The sequence below is a fragment of the Symphalangus syndactylus genome, chromosome 20, assembly GCF_028878055.3.
Source record: "Symphalangus syndactylus isolate Jambi chromosome 20, NHGRI_mSymSyn1-v2.1_pri, whole genome shotgun sequence".
NCBI classification, from domain to species: domain Eukaryota; kingdom Metazoa; phylum Chordata; class Mammalia; order Primates; family Hylobatidae; genus Symphalangus; species Symphalangus syndactylus.
Genome location: NC_072442.2, coordinates 9,863,259 through 9,878,379, shown reverse-complemented (window position 1 = coordinate 9,878,379; position 15,121 = coordinate 9,863,259). Strand labels below are relative to the sequence as shown.

Genomic DNA, 15,121 nt, shown 5'->3' with positions numbered 1-15,121 from the left:
GCTGTCAGGATGAACTTGTATTTTCTGCTTGTCTTACACATTCTGTCACAAAGCCCAGGAGAGTCTTTGCTTTCTGGATGTAATGCAATCCCCATACTTAGAGTTTTTCTATTTCTTTCAGGTACTGTTAACCTGGTTACTAAAAATGCTTCTCCATTTGTTCGAATTCAGCATTAACTTGAAAACCTTCTAAGATTCCTTTACCATTTAAAGGGATGTACAATAAAATCAGAACGAATCACTCAAATATTTCATGCTGTTTCTGGTTTTTGAATATATGCCAACCAATTATTCATTATTCCATTTTATTATATGAGCAGTACTCTATAGCCAGACTCCTGTTGCTGAGTTTTTTTCTACCAAGATGTAGCTGAAGAACTTGAAATAATTTATAGGATAGGTCAATATGTATTGTTCTTAGTGTCAGAAGATTCCTGAAATGACACTCTATGGCTAACAGGTATTTACAAGCCTCTAAGTATTAATCTAGAATTAACTTTGGTGAATACATGCTACGAATAAAAACTACATTGTTTATAAGAATTTGATATTCTTGGCCAGGTGTGGTGGCTCACGCCTGTAATCCCAGCACTTTGGGAGGCCGAGGCAGGTGGATCACGAGGTCAGGAGATTGAGACCATCCTGGCTAACACGGTGAAACCCCGTCTCTACTAAAAATACAAAAAATTAGCCTGGCATGGTGGTGGGTACCTGTAGTTCCAGCTACTTGGAAAGCTGAGGCAGGAGAATGGCATGAACCTGGGAGGCAAAGGTTGCAGTGAGCTGAGATTGGGCCACTGCACTCCAGCCTGGGCAACAGAGCGAGACTCCATCTCAAAAAACAAAAAAAAAAAGAATTTGATATTCTTATTTGAACCAAAAATTATTTAAATGGAAAGGAGAAATCATGAGAAGAGGCAAAGAGAAGAATAAGCAAATATAAAAAGCATAGAAAGGAAAGAACTATCCGAGATGAAAGAACATTCATTTTTGAAAGACATACATAAGGGTTTTAATCCTGGCTGAGCTGTCTACCACTTGTATAACACTCAGTGACAGCTTTGGTGAGGATGTTACTGCAAACGTCTAACACAACAAAAACATAGGTGATAATTCCTATTGCACCAAAGTTGTTGGTGACAGAAGCAGAAATGACTTTTGCTAAATTAAAGAGGAGGGTAATTTATTCCTAAAATATCAGGGAACTCCTAGAAGCTTTAGGAAGTTGGGAAGTAAAATGGGCAGGAACCAAAAGAAGCCATGTGCAACCACGATCTGACCTCACTAAGTTTTGTGGAGCGGTGGATGGGTTATTATTGCAGAGTCTCTGCCACAGCAACTGCAAACAGTCCCTGCACCTTTGAGTAACTCCCTCAAGATTCAGTTTGTAGGCAGATGGACAAGCCTAAGTACGCTGGCTGTCCCTCACTTAGTTTCTAAGGGACGAAAGACAGGTCTATCTGATGCCCCATTCCCCAGACTTTGATAGAGTTGAATCCTAGCTCCCTCTTATCTTGAGAGTCTCCCAAACTAAGAGACATGTTCAGATGCTGGACAGACTGCTACCACACATCTCCCTCATGGCACATCACAGATGAAAGGAAGTTGTATTAAAAGAAATGCTTTGGTAAAAGTAACTGACACTTAGCATGTGTTCAATCAACATGATTTGTATGGTTCTTTTTCCTTGTATTCCATTCAGATTGTTACATATAGAATGGGGATTGTTATTTGCATGTTAATTATAAGAAAATTGAGGTACATGTAGAGTTTTTGACCTAGGACTTATGCCACATGGCAAACTGATGATGCACCTAGGAAAGACCTGCTGCTGAGAAGTGCTTAGACCGTCTCACGTCAGGGAGAGGGAGAAAAAAATAAATAAAAACTTTTATGTGATTCTCCCATTTGAGGACAGAAGGGAAGGAATGGCCTGCCCACCCCCCACCCATTCAATTGGAATTCAGATTGAATTATTTAGTTTCAACTTTTACCCCTCAATGCTTATTCAGTGGAGTCCCAGACTTCTTGTAATGAGTAGTATAGCAGGACAGCAGGAAGAGAGGGTTAAAATTCAGTTGTAATGCCACTGACTGGTGAGTGAGTCACAGGGTTGGTTCATAGGTGTACTTGCAAAATCTCCAAGTTCAAAATATTTCCTAGATTATCTTAGGTGTTTGGAGTTAGATGATAAATCTCACCTCAATCTACCATTGTTGAATAATTTATTCTTTACTGGCATTTAAAATGTCCAGTTATCTTAATGACAAAATGTGGAAGTAAGAAAGAGAAAGGAGGAATTACTTACATAACAGCCATTTATTTCCTACCAAGACTTTATTGTACAGACATACATAAATATCAGTTCATTTTAGTGTAGTGATGCCTTAAATTAATATGTTAAATTATTATGTCCATTTCAACTATCCCAGGAACTATATATTCAAATAGTAATATATGTATTAAACCATAGTCCTTCTCTGATGGGAAGTAAAATGTGTCATTCTTTTTCTTCATAGTAATAAGCACTGAGAAGTGGTCAGCATTTCTTTGTATGGCATCTCTTAACTTCCACCCTGTGCTGTGAGGTAACTAGATGCCGCTCCTGGTCTTTGTGTTTCCTGCCGGGCTCTAGTGCCGTTGCTGATGTCCCAAAGCGATTATTTCTTTATGTGACCAGTGTTCCAAGGGACACTGTATTCCCTCGCTAACAAATGCTCTTGTTCTCTATGTTCTGTCACAGACAAGTTATCCAGTTTCCCCAGCGTCTAAAGCATATTGGTAAGGAATCCCTGCTTTCTTTAGTAATATACTCCAAGGATCCATCCTAGAAGTCCGTTTCTTATGCCCCATTATTTTATAAATCTTGATAAGCATGTCTTCCATTTTTTATGAGTAACTATCTCTCCCCTAAGGAGCCTGCATTTGCAGGCCTTAACTCAATAGACTTAAATTTCATCTACAACAGTGTTCCAAATTATTCCCTCTCCTTCCATTTCTATCACCTCCATGTATAGTAAACATACTCTCAATAATGAGGCCCTCTTACTGTCCCTTTCTTAACTGGATCCTTGATTCCTTGTGCAAATAAATATGTGGAGGGCCCTTGGAATTCCACTGATGCACATGGATTACACACAAGCCAGAGCCCTGTTACGTCCCATATCGTGTAGCCTGATAAACATCGGATGAGCCTGTCTCATTATAAGGATGTTTAGGGGATTTTCTGGGTGTTTGTTTTGGTGACTCTCTATTACAGTTCTTTATGAAAAAACAGTTGCTTCCTCATTTAGAAGAGACCCTTGAGGCAATGTTGTTAAATAGACCTTTCTGCAATGAAGATGCAAATGTTCTACATCTCTGCAGTTCACAACAGTAGCCACTAGCAACATGTGTCCATTGAGTACTCTGTGCATTCCCAGTATTGTTGAGGTGCTCACATTTTAATTCTGTTTAATTCTAAGTAGAGTAAGTAATTTAAATAACTACATGTGGGTAGTGTATTGTCCATCTCCATTGGACAACACAGTTGAAGAAAAGATTAAGAGCAGAAAATTCTCATCCTCAGTTTCATTAGATGTGGTTTCTAAATTTTAAAATCATATACCTACTGAAGCGACAGTGAAGGATAAGGCAAACAAACTTTAATTTAGGTAGGTCCCTAACAACATTAAATTACAAATGAAAGCAGGAAACAAAATAAATAGAAGAGAATAAGATTGCCAAAAAGACTGTCAACAACCCATAATTCAAACGACACACTGTCAGTAAAACTAAAGAAGTGACTATTTGGGTTTAATGTCACTGTGCAGAGCATAAGACAATTAGGAGAAACTGTTTCAAGTACTAAAATAATTTGGTCTTGAAGTATAATGGGTAGAAGTAATTGCCTTGGCTGGCAGGCATCTATCTAATGTTCTGATTTTAATGTCTTAAATACAAGGCATGCAAGCGCTAAAGCCAATTTAAAATAAATCCACTTTTTTTTTCTTGTCTTCGGTTTCAAACACATCTTGAATGGAAAGATGAAAAAGAACATGGTAGCAAAGGTATTACAGACCACCACGTGACATGAACATAAAGCTAAAGTAAAACTAAAACATACATAAATTCAAAAAGGAGCAATTGCTTATCCTCATCCACAGCATTTTCAGATATTCCTCAATAAATATTATTTGTTAGAATTCTTTTAAATTTAAAGCTAAGGTCACATTATTTTGAAATGTTGAAGTGGAGAGATACAAGCAATTTAAATATTGAAATCTGGGGCTCTGGTGTATGCCTGGGACACTAGCCTTGTTTCTAAAGAAGAGCTATGCTAATTTTTCTTTTTATAAATTCTGTCATTGCCACCATAATAGCTCTGGGATGCTGTGAGAATTAGGTGCTTTTGTGCTTGAAATTCATTATGTCCTTAGTAATTTTTATGTGGCAGGGAATTATAGATGTGGTACGTTGTCAAGTGTTATATGGAAAAGGAATTAGCAGTGGGAATAAAGAAAGGGAAAGATCAATCAAGCCAGGTGGCTTTGTTTGCTGTATCATTGCCCTTATTGACTTTGTTGCATTGTTTTTGAATCCCAAGGGAAAGTGAGAGCATGTAAAGGTTGTGAGCAGGGGGAGTATTATTCACAGCTATTTGCAGTTCTTCAGAGAGTAATTGATGAGAGAAACCTCAGTTCTTAGAATTCAAAATGCAAACAAAGCAAAATATCACAATCCTTGAAGGATAATGATAGCCAACCCTTAATTTTGGAGCTAGAAATTCTGCTTAAAATATATATTTCTAAATATTGTGTTTTAATTTTCTATTTAATGAAAATTTAAAACAACAGTCACATGATGTACAAAGTATTAGGCAGCATGGTATAACGAACATAATTGCGTCAGAGTCAGACATACACGAGTTTTGACACCAGCTCAATAATTATTTATTGGAAATCCTTGAAAAATTCACTTAAACTCTTTGAGTCTCAGTTTACTGTGCTATAAAACAGGGCCAGACACCACTTTTACAGGCTTATTCGGAGTCTTAAAAGATAAAATATCAAAAGCACATTGCTGACCCATACTAGGCACTGAACCAAGTTTAGTTTCTTCTTTCTTTCTTTTTTTTTTTTTTCCCCCGCTCTCTGTTCTCTTTCCTCTAGACCCAAGCCCAGTGGAGATCAAGTTATTTGAGAGAAATGCATAATTTGTTATTCTAGTCAGGTCTGTTGCCCTAAAGTGCTGCCTTCTTGCCTAGCTTGGTGAATCAAGCTACAGCAACTAAAAGGAAAGCTGAAGGTCTCATTAATCAATTTCTTCTTAAAGCAAGAAGCTAGGAGCAGCCCTAAGCAGCCAGCCATGCTAGCTTTCTCCTTCAGCTCGGTGGAACCAACACTGAAAAGCAAAGCAAATTGTGCTGACAGCCTCCAAAAGCACTTATGCCATTCTTCCCAAACCCTAGATAGAGCAACTCATCAAGCATTTTAAAAATTATTTTTTATTTGACAATAATTGTATGTATTTATAGGTATGTAGTGATGTTTGGGTACATATGATGTATAGCTATCAGATCAGAGTAATTATTATCCATTGTCTCAAACATTCATCCATTTACATTCAATGATATTATTAATAGGTGAAGATTTACTCCTGTCATTTTATTGTTGTTTTCTGGTTATTTTCTATATTCTTTGTTCTTTCCTTCCTTTCTTATTGCTTAGTTTATTTTTGTGGTTGGGTGGTTTTCTGTAGTGATAAGCTTTGATTTCTTTCTCTTTCTCCTGTGTGTATGAGCTCTACAATTAAGTTTTATGCTTTCACATGTTTTCATGATGGTGGTTATTATCTTTTCACTTCCAGATGTAAGATTTTTTTTTTTTTTTTTTGAGACGGAGCCTTGTTCTGTTGCCCAGGCTGGAGTGGTGTGATCTTGGCTTACTGCAACCTCTGCCTCCTGGGTTCAAGTGATTCTCCTGCCTTGGCCTCCTGAGTGGCTGGGACTACAGGCATGCATCACCACACCCAGCTAATTTGTGTATTTTTAGTAGAGACGGAGTTTTACCATATTGGCCAGGCTGGTGTCAAACTCCTGACCTCAGGTGATCCACCCGCCTCAGCCTCCCAAAGTGTTGGGATTACAGGTGTGAGCCACCACACCCTGCCTGTAAGACTTTCTTGAGCATTTCTTGTAAGGCTGGCCTAGTGTGATAAATTCCCTCAATTTCTGCTTGTCTGTAAAAATTTAATTTCTCATTTCTTTCTGAAGGATAGCTTTACGGGTATAATATTCTTGGTTAATAGCATTTTTTTATTTTTTTAGTTTCAGAACTTTGGGTATATAATTTAATTCTCTCCTGGCCTTTAAGGTTTCTGTTGAGAAATCTGTTAGTCTAATGAAGGTTCCATTATATGTGACTTGATGCTTTTCTCTTTCTGATTTTGAAATATTTTCTTGGTCTTTGACTTTTGACAATTTGACTATAATATTCCTCAGAGAGGACTTATTTGGGTTGAGTCTATTTTTAGTACTTTTAGCTTCCTGGACCTGGATGTCTCTCTCTTTCTCAAGACTTGAGAAGTTTTCTGCTATTATTTTATTCAACACATTTTACTCACCATTTCCCTTCTCTTCTTCTTCTGGAATATCCATAATATGAATATTTGTTCACTTGATGGTGTCACATAAATCCTGCAGGCTTTCTTCATTCTTTTAAATTCCTCTCTCTTTCTCTCTCCCTCTCCCCCACCTGCCCCTCTCTCAATATGTCTGCCTGTGTTATTTCAAAAGACCTGCCTCGAAGTTCAGAAATTCTTCCTTCTGACTGGTCTAGTTTGTTGTTGAAGCTCTCAATTGTATATTTTTTTTTTAGTTTCATTCACTAAAATCAGATCTAGAATTTTTGTCTTGTCCTTTTAATGATATCTCTTTCTGTTGAATTTCTCATTTAAATCATAAATTATTTAGCTAATTTCTTTGAATTGTTTGTCTGTATCCTCTTGTGTCTTACTGTGTTTTTTAAGGTCATTATTTTGAATTATTTTCCAGGCAATTTCATATATTTCCTTATTATTGGAATCTATTACTGGAGAATTATTGTTTTTCTTTGGCAGTGATATGTCTCCTTGCTTTTTCATGGTTTATGTGTTACTATGTTGATTTTTATGCATCTGAAGTAAAAGACACCCCTTCCAATTTTATGAAGTAGGTTTCATAGGGGAGTTCTTATTTGTATGAATATGTCTTGGAGTATTTCTTTGGTGGGATGTGTTGGCCTTGATTCTAGGTAAATGCAGTAGTATAGTCTCCATGTAGTTTCTTCACCTGTAATCCACATTAGTGGCATTTATGAGTTTCTCAGTGGCCCAGGCTGAGAGAATTTGTGGTGATGATGGTGCAGCTTTGCCAGGATGGAGCTCACTGGGCTGTTCTCAGGTTGGAGTATATATCTGCACATGGTATATTAGCTAACTTAGGGTCTGGCTTGCTAAGGCTGTGACCACAGGCCTTTTACTCTGGGAGCAATGCACACATAATTGCTCAGCTGGCCTAGGAGCATGCCTACCAAGAGCAGCTTCTGGGGCTATGTCTCAGTCCCAGGAGGCAGGCACTCAGCTCCTTTGTTGGCCTGGGGTCATGCCCACCAGGAGAAGCCTGAGAAGCTATTTCTTAGATCTGATATGTGGGCACATAGCTGCTCAACTGGCCTGGGAAGGATGTCTGGTGAGGGTGACTCATGGGGATATTTCATAGGCCCATGATGTGGACACAGGACTGCTTAACCGTCCTAGGTACATGTCCACCAGAAACAGCCCGTGGGGCTGTTTTTCAGGCTAGTACATGAATGTACCACTGCTTGGCCGGCCTGAGGGCATGTCTGCTAGGGGTAGCCCCTAGGGTTATTTCTCAGGTTTAGTACATGTGCACAGGGTTGCTTGACTAACCCACAGGTGTTTCTACTAGAAGGAGACACAGGGCTCTTTTTCAGGCATGTGAAGGCACAGGGCTGTTTCTCTGCACAACTTCTTGTCTGGCCTGTGGTCATTTCTGCAGAGTGTAGCCCATGGGGCTGCTTTGTAGGCCTGGGACATGGGAGTGCAATTGCTCAACCAGCCTGGTGGCATGTCTGCTGTGAGTGGCCCATAGGTCTGTTTCTCAGGTCTGGAACACAAGTGCAAGGCTGCTTGACAAACTCAGGGGTGTGTCTACCAGGGGAGGCTCATAGGGCTGTTTCTAGATTTTGGATGTGGGCTCTTGGCTGGTTCCAGGATTAGGGGTATGACCACCAGTAGCTGCTTGTGGGGCTGTTTCTCAGGCCCTTATTTGGGCACAAGGCCATTGGATAGGCTAGGGGTGTAGCTACTGGGGACAGGGATACTGCAGAGCTGTTCTCAAGTCCTGAAAAATGGGTGACTAGATTCCCCACTGGCCTAGGGGGTATATCAGTTACTCAGAGGCTCAGGGAGCGCTCATGTTTGGGAGAGGGTATGCAGTAGTTTGGCCAGCTCAAGGGCAGGTTCACCCTGGTCAGGACTGGCAGACTGTTCCTCAGGCTGAAATTGCAGCAACAGGATTTGTTTCCTTGCTGCACAGTACCAGAGTCGCAGTGAATCCTGTGCACAAGCTCTGTGCAGCTGGGATTGTGGCCTTTCTTCTTCTTTTTTTTTTTTTTAGACGCAGTCTCGCTCTGTCGCCCAGGTTAGAGTACAAAGGCACGATCTCGGCTCACTGCAAGCTCTACCTCCCGGGTTCACACCATTCTTCTGCCTCAGCCTCCTGAGGTGCTGGGACTACAGGTGCCCACCATCATGCCCAGCTAATTTTTTTGTATTTTTAGTAGAGATGGGGTTTCACCGTGTTAGCCAGGATGATCTCGATCTCCTGACCTCGTGATCCACCCTCCTTGGCCTCTTAGAGTGCTGGGATTACAGGCATGAGCCACCATGCCCAGCCTGGGATTGTGGCATTTAAGCACTTCTATAGGCTTGGCATAATGAAGATGGAATATCTGTGCTGGAGAGGTGCAGGGGCTATTGGCTTCAAAGCTGGACACATTCCAAAGGTGGCTCTGATCTCAAGGTGGCACTGTCCTGCAGCAGCTTGGCTCACAGGCAGTGAGTTGGAAGTGGGGAGTGCACACTTTGTGCTCCTAATCCAGAGCAATGCAGCTGTGTTAATGTTCAGTTTCTCTTCAAACTATATGCTTTACTTCTCAAATATGTAGGATATTAGTTTGATGTCTGTTTTACTTGGGAGTTAATCTGAGCCCTACAGTTTAATTTGCACTTTTATATAGTTAGTATACTTCAGAGCTGAATCTCACATCTCAATCTGAAATCCAAGTCTATGTTCTTATTGTACTGTCATTTCTAGTCTTCTCCCCCATAATGTTGGCTTCTGAAAATCAGATACCCTAATTTATTGGGGTTGGAGTTAACAGTGAGGACAGGATGCCATCCTCAGAAAAGATAAGGATATATTATGGGACAGTAGACAGAATTAGAAAAAGTAAATAATTAAAAGTCATGTTTCTGTCAATGCAATCTTGAAAATCTCCCTCCCTCTGCTTTTTTTTCTGAGCCATCCTGCTCTCATCTGTAAATGTAGCTGATAACCTCTGTCCTACCTACCACAGAAGTTTGTTGGAAGAATCTAATAAGACGTTTTATACAAAAACTATTTTAAAAAACTATACAACCATATGCAATTTGGTGTCATTATTAAAATTAGATGTTTTTACATTTTAATCCTACATTTCCCTGGGATGGGGCATTCTGCCATCCTCCACAGATTATATTGAATAGAAGAATGCCTTTTTTCTTGTTTCATGTTCAATCATAAGAAATATATTTTGACCATGAAGCTAGAGGCCGTTATAAAAGGACTGAAAGGACTGTGGGGCTTTGTAGCTTGGCAAAGTTAGGTTTGACACCTCCATCAGTTACTTGTACTTCACTGCTGCAAGTATTTATGTAATCAGTGTCTTATTCTCCTAGTTTCTGTAATGAGACTAACGCTATTCCCTCTTTCATGAAATTGTTGTTAGAATTAATGTGATAACCTTGCAAAACATCCTGTGCTCTTACACAATAAGGGTTATTAGCTGTTGAGCCTCACTGAGGTGACCTGGGAAAACTGTGTACTAAACAGGAGGACAGCTTCCTTGATATTATAAAGGACCTTCCATTGTCTAAATGCATGATTTAAGGAACTACGTTGAAACTAATGCAAGTCCAGTTGCATCAGATAACAGGTGGGGAGTTTTTAAAAAATGAATGCCCAGGCCCCACATGGGGATTCTGTTACTGCAGATCAGTGGTGATCCTCCATAATATGAATTTTAAATAGGCATCTAAGGCAGTTCTTAAAGTAAACTTGAGAAGAACCATGTTCTTCAATAATAAGACTGATTTTTACACATTGATGTTCGTAGTTCTGTTTAATATGTCTCATACTGATAAAACTTTAGGGAATAATAAGTAAATATGCCAATTAATGGCTTATAAATAACCGTAAGAAGATTTTGAACCTATAATGGAACTTATCAGTTTTGAGAATCAGTGAGAGTTAACATAAAACTTATTTTTACCTTGTGGTTTCTTGAGGTCTTAGAAGCCAATTTTGTAAACAATTTCCCCTTCACCTCTTTGGTCTTGTTGGAAAAATGAAATTCCTTAAGACACAACAGATCCTTGTTACTTCTGCAGTCAGCCCTTCACTTCTACATGCATGATGACTTATGAGGAACAGCGAAGGTTACTATGGAAACCCTGACTCTTTTTTAGTTGATTGACAGTTTCCACTTACGTAGCTCCTTTGGTAGTGTGAATTAAAGCAATTGAAATAGTGTAAAATAGGAATAAGGTTTTCCAAGCCTTGAAATTAAATGTGTCTCAAGTTGACATACTCAGTAAATGACAGCAAGGAAAAATTCACTTCAATTTCTCCTTACTCCTGCTTTATTGCTCACCTGTTCTTTACTTTTTCTTTGCAAAATAAGAGTATTTAATGAAAGGCATGGATTTGCATCTTTTCATTGTGGGCTCCTGACCACCCTCATATCCTTGAGAGTCTAAAAGATAATTGGCAAGGCTTGAAGTTTCTCTCAATATTTTCTTGTGTTAACTAAAATCTTTTTATAACTCCTCAGAAAAACTTCCCCTTTGCCCAGGATCCCAGTAAGTTAGTAGGATGAAAAGGGTGGATGTATTCATTTCCTAGGGCTCATATAACAAATTATCATAAACTGATGACTAAAAAAAAGCCAAAAACATACATTTATTCTCTCACAGTCCTGGAAACCAGAAGCCTGAAAGTGACATGTTAGCCAGGGTTTTTCTTTTCTTTTCTTTTTTTTTTCTGGATACTATAAGGGAGAATCCATTCCATGCCTTTCTGCTAGTTTCTTGCAACTATTGGCAATCCCTGGTGCCACTGGGCTTGTAGACACAGTCCCTGCCTCAGTTGTCACATCAACTGACACAGTGTATGTTTTCTTTCCTGCCCTTCTCCTGTAAAGACACTTGTCACTGGAGCAAAGGCCCATACAAATCAAGTATGATCTCATCTGGATATTCTTAACCTAATAATATATGCAAAGGCCCTTTACCCAAATAAGGCCACATTCACAGGTTACAGGTAGACATACCATTTTGAAGGTCTACCATCTGACTCAATACAGTGAGTCATCTGGAATTTCCTAGGATGCAGGGCTTAGGAGGACGCGTGACATCAATGCAGGGGGTGGGGGGCAGTAAAAGAACTAGTGGAAAAAATAAAGTAGTACTAGGACAAAGCAGGGACTGAGAAACCAAGGAAGAAGAGACACAAGAAATATCAGAATTATAAATGGAAAGTCTCAACAATTTCTTGACCATTAGCCAGTATTCACTTCATACTCACATGCATTTTTGCCATGAACTAGAATCTAACCTAGGCATCTGTAAATGCACACGTTAACACTTTCCTTTTTCTAACTTTTCATTGAGGGATAAAAACACCTTTAAAAAAAGGGAATTATAAGTAAATAAACAATGAAACATCTCTTTCTTGTGCATTTTCCCACTCATCTTTCCCTTCAACTCTATTTTTTAAGGAGTTCAGTGAGCTAACAGAACAAATCACCCCAAGGTGCGTATGCGAGTTATCATAAGATCAACTTGGTTTCCAATATTAAGTCTCATGTCAGATCATGTTTCAGATCATAAATACAATTTAACTTTGGGCTTAGAAAATAAGGTGACTGGTAGTATGTGACAGAAGAAATAGCACCGAGTTTGTCAGGGAAAACGAGCACTCTTCTTGAAAGTGCTACCATTGGGGACTTGAATGTGCGATTTTGTATCTCTACTCCCTTAAATATAAATAAAAAACGTTGAATTAGATTTATTGTTTTAATATTTAAAGATCTAACCCCCTTTTTTAAAGTACAGAAAAGAATGTCTAATAATAGAATACTCACTTATAGAGCCAAATTAAAAATAATAACTATTCATTTATAGTTATTTCATGATATGTCAGGAACTGTTCATGTGTTTTGTTTATATTAATTTAATCCTCGCCAAAGTTTCACTTAATCCAGATATAGAAACTGAAATACAAGGAGGTTGAGTGCTACAGGTTGTAAATATAGCCTGGGATTTGGATCTGAAAAACTTAACTCTAGAGTCTTTGGACTTCATCAGCTTGCTACCATTCTTCACATATTTTAACATATTTGCTTCAGATATTTTTGTTTTAAAAATTAAATTTGAAGTTTCTGTTTCATTCTCCAGAGAAAAGTAGTATGAATGTGGTATGTATTTCACTGATGGACATTTGAGCTTTTTTATTACAAATGATTTTATCAACATTTTTACATACTCCCTTCTGTATATGTACAAGGTATTTTCCTAGAAATGGAATTGCAGAGGCAAAGTATATTTATATCTTCATATTTATCAAATATCACCAAACAATTTTCCAAATGTTGATAAACATTTATTCTGCCAAAATCAAGGTATAAATGTCACTGTTTTATATCCTTAGCAATATTGAATATTACTTAATTTTTAAAATATGTTTTATGTTTGCACATCCCTAATTATTGGTGACACTGTATACATTTTCGTAAGTTTATTGGCTATCTTTATTTTTATTTCTATGAGTTGTCCTTTCACAATCTTCTGTTTTTCTTTGTAATCATTTTCCTTTTCTTAAATATTTGGTAGTGTAATCGATACCTTGTTGGTTTTATGTTTTGCAAACATCTCTTAACAATCTGTATTTTGACTTTTAATTTTGTTTATTGTCTCATTCTTAATAGTAGTTTTATTTTTGTTGTGATCAAATTTTATAAGGTTTTTCTTTATGCTTTTTGATTTTTGTGTTTTCTTTGTACAATTCTTTTATGCCTCAAGATACTAACCATATTCCTATATATCTCTAATTTTTGTTTCTCACATTTAAATACATACATCTTCTGAGATATATTTTTTGTATAGCATGTTATAGGGAGATTTAAGGCCAAGTGTACCAACAATACTAGTTATTGAGTAATCTTCAGTCTCGAAATTAAATTCTAATATCTCCTCCATTCTCAAAAAGTTCTCATATATGCTGTAATCTGTTTCTGAAACTCTTATTCTGTCATCTTGATCTGTTTATTTATTCCTGTGCCAAGACCACATTGTATTAACTAGTAAAGCTTCATAAATTTTCTTTCTGTATGGTGAGACCAGCCCTCCTCCTCATTTCCTTCTTCAGAATTACTTCAGATACTGTTTTAACATTGTTCTTCCGTAAGTTTTTTAAAATTAGTCTATTATATTTAATGAATAGTTTTCTTCAAATTTTGCTACAACTAGAATTAAATGTACGCATTAATTGAGAGACAACATCTATATATTTGCAATTGATGTATCAATCCATTACCTGGGGTTATCTCACTTTGCAATCAGGTTTTATTTCAGTTAAATAAAACACATTTTTATTATTCTATACATTATATTTATGCTATTATAGTTATTTGGGGATCATAAGCCATTAAAGTATTTGCTACTTTTAATCTTTAGCATCCAAGGTTATTCTGGGCAGTGATATCTAGCTGACAGATGGAAGAAGAGACCAAGTAATGAGTGCAAGGATTTTATAGGCTAGATTCAGGAGTGGTGCGCATTTGGCAGAACTCGATCACATGGCCTCACATAACTGCAGTGAATGCTGGGAAATTTGATCCACCTGGCTGCCCAGAAAGAAAAAACATGGGTTTGGTAGGCACAATTTATGCATAGCCGCTTTAGGGAAGTTCCCTTCAATCCCTATTTAACTAAGAATTATGATAATTTATTAGTCATTATTTCAAATGCTTTTAACCTCACCTATTGAGATAAAGTTGTCTGTTTTCTCTTTTTATCTGTAAGGAGGTGAATTTCAATGACAGATTTTCTTCATTTTGACCCATTCTTAAAACACTTATATGTGAAGTATTATTTCATCAATACATTCTTGGATTTCATTTCCTAATACTTCAAGATTTTTTATTTTGGTTAGTGTCAATTTTTCTTTCCTTAAATACTACTTCTTTGGATTTGTTAATGAGGCTTACCTCACAAAATACATCAAAGAACTCTCTTATTCTATTTGTTGAAACAATGTATATAAAACAATACACACTGTGAAATCAAGGTAAACCTTAACAGTTACTCACTATTTAGATAATCTCTTATGATGGAATATTTTATTATTACTACTGATTGAACTTATTTTATTTTTATTGATTTATTACAATTTTTTTACTCATTAATGTTGATTAAATTTTGTTTATTTATTAGTTTCTGTTTTTATATTTCCTTCCTTTAGTCTCCTTTGAATTAGTTTCATAGATGTATATTTTTTGAGTTGAAAGCTTAATTCATCTTTATAAAATTCTTGTTCTCAGTATTTTAAAGACTATAACATTCCCTATAAGCATTGCCTTTGGTGTATGCTATACTTTTTAGCGGCAATTTTTATTATCTGTCTTAAATTGTATACTTTTAATTATGATTTTGTTTTAGCCATATGTTTTGTAAACCAAGTTTTAAAAACTGTTTGTAATGTATTTTCTCTGTAATCAGAGAAAATTGGCTGTGGAATATATTTTGGTAGTTACTTGAG

General features: G+C 37.2%; 1 long non-coding RNA gene across 4 annotated transcripts in view; it reads left to right on the top strand.

Moving 5' to 3' along the window:
- Window positions 1–15,121, top strand: part of LOC134735378 (uncharacterized) — a 478,226-nt gene that overhangs the window by 374,310 nt on the left and 88,795 nt on the right. The gene's annotated exons all lie outside the window — the stretch shown is intronic.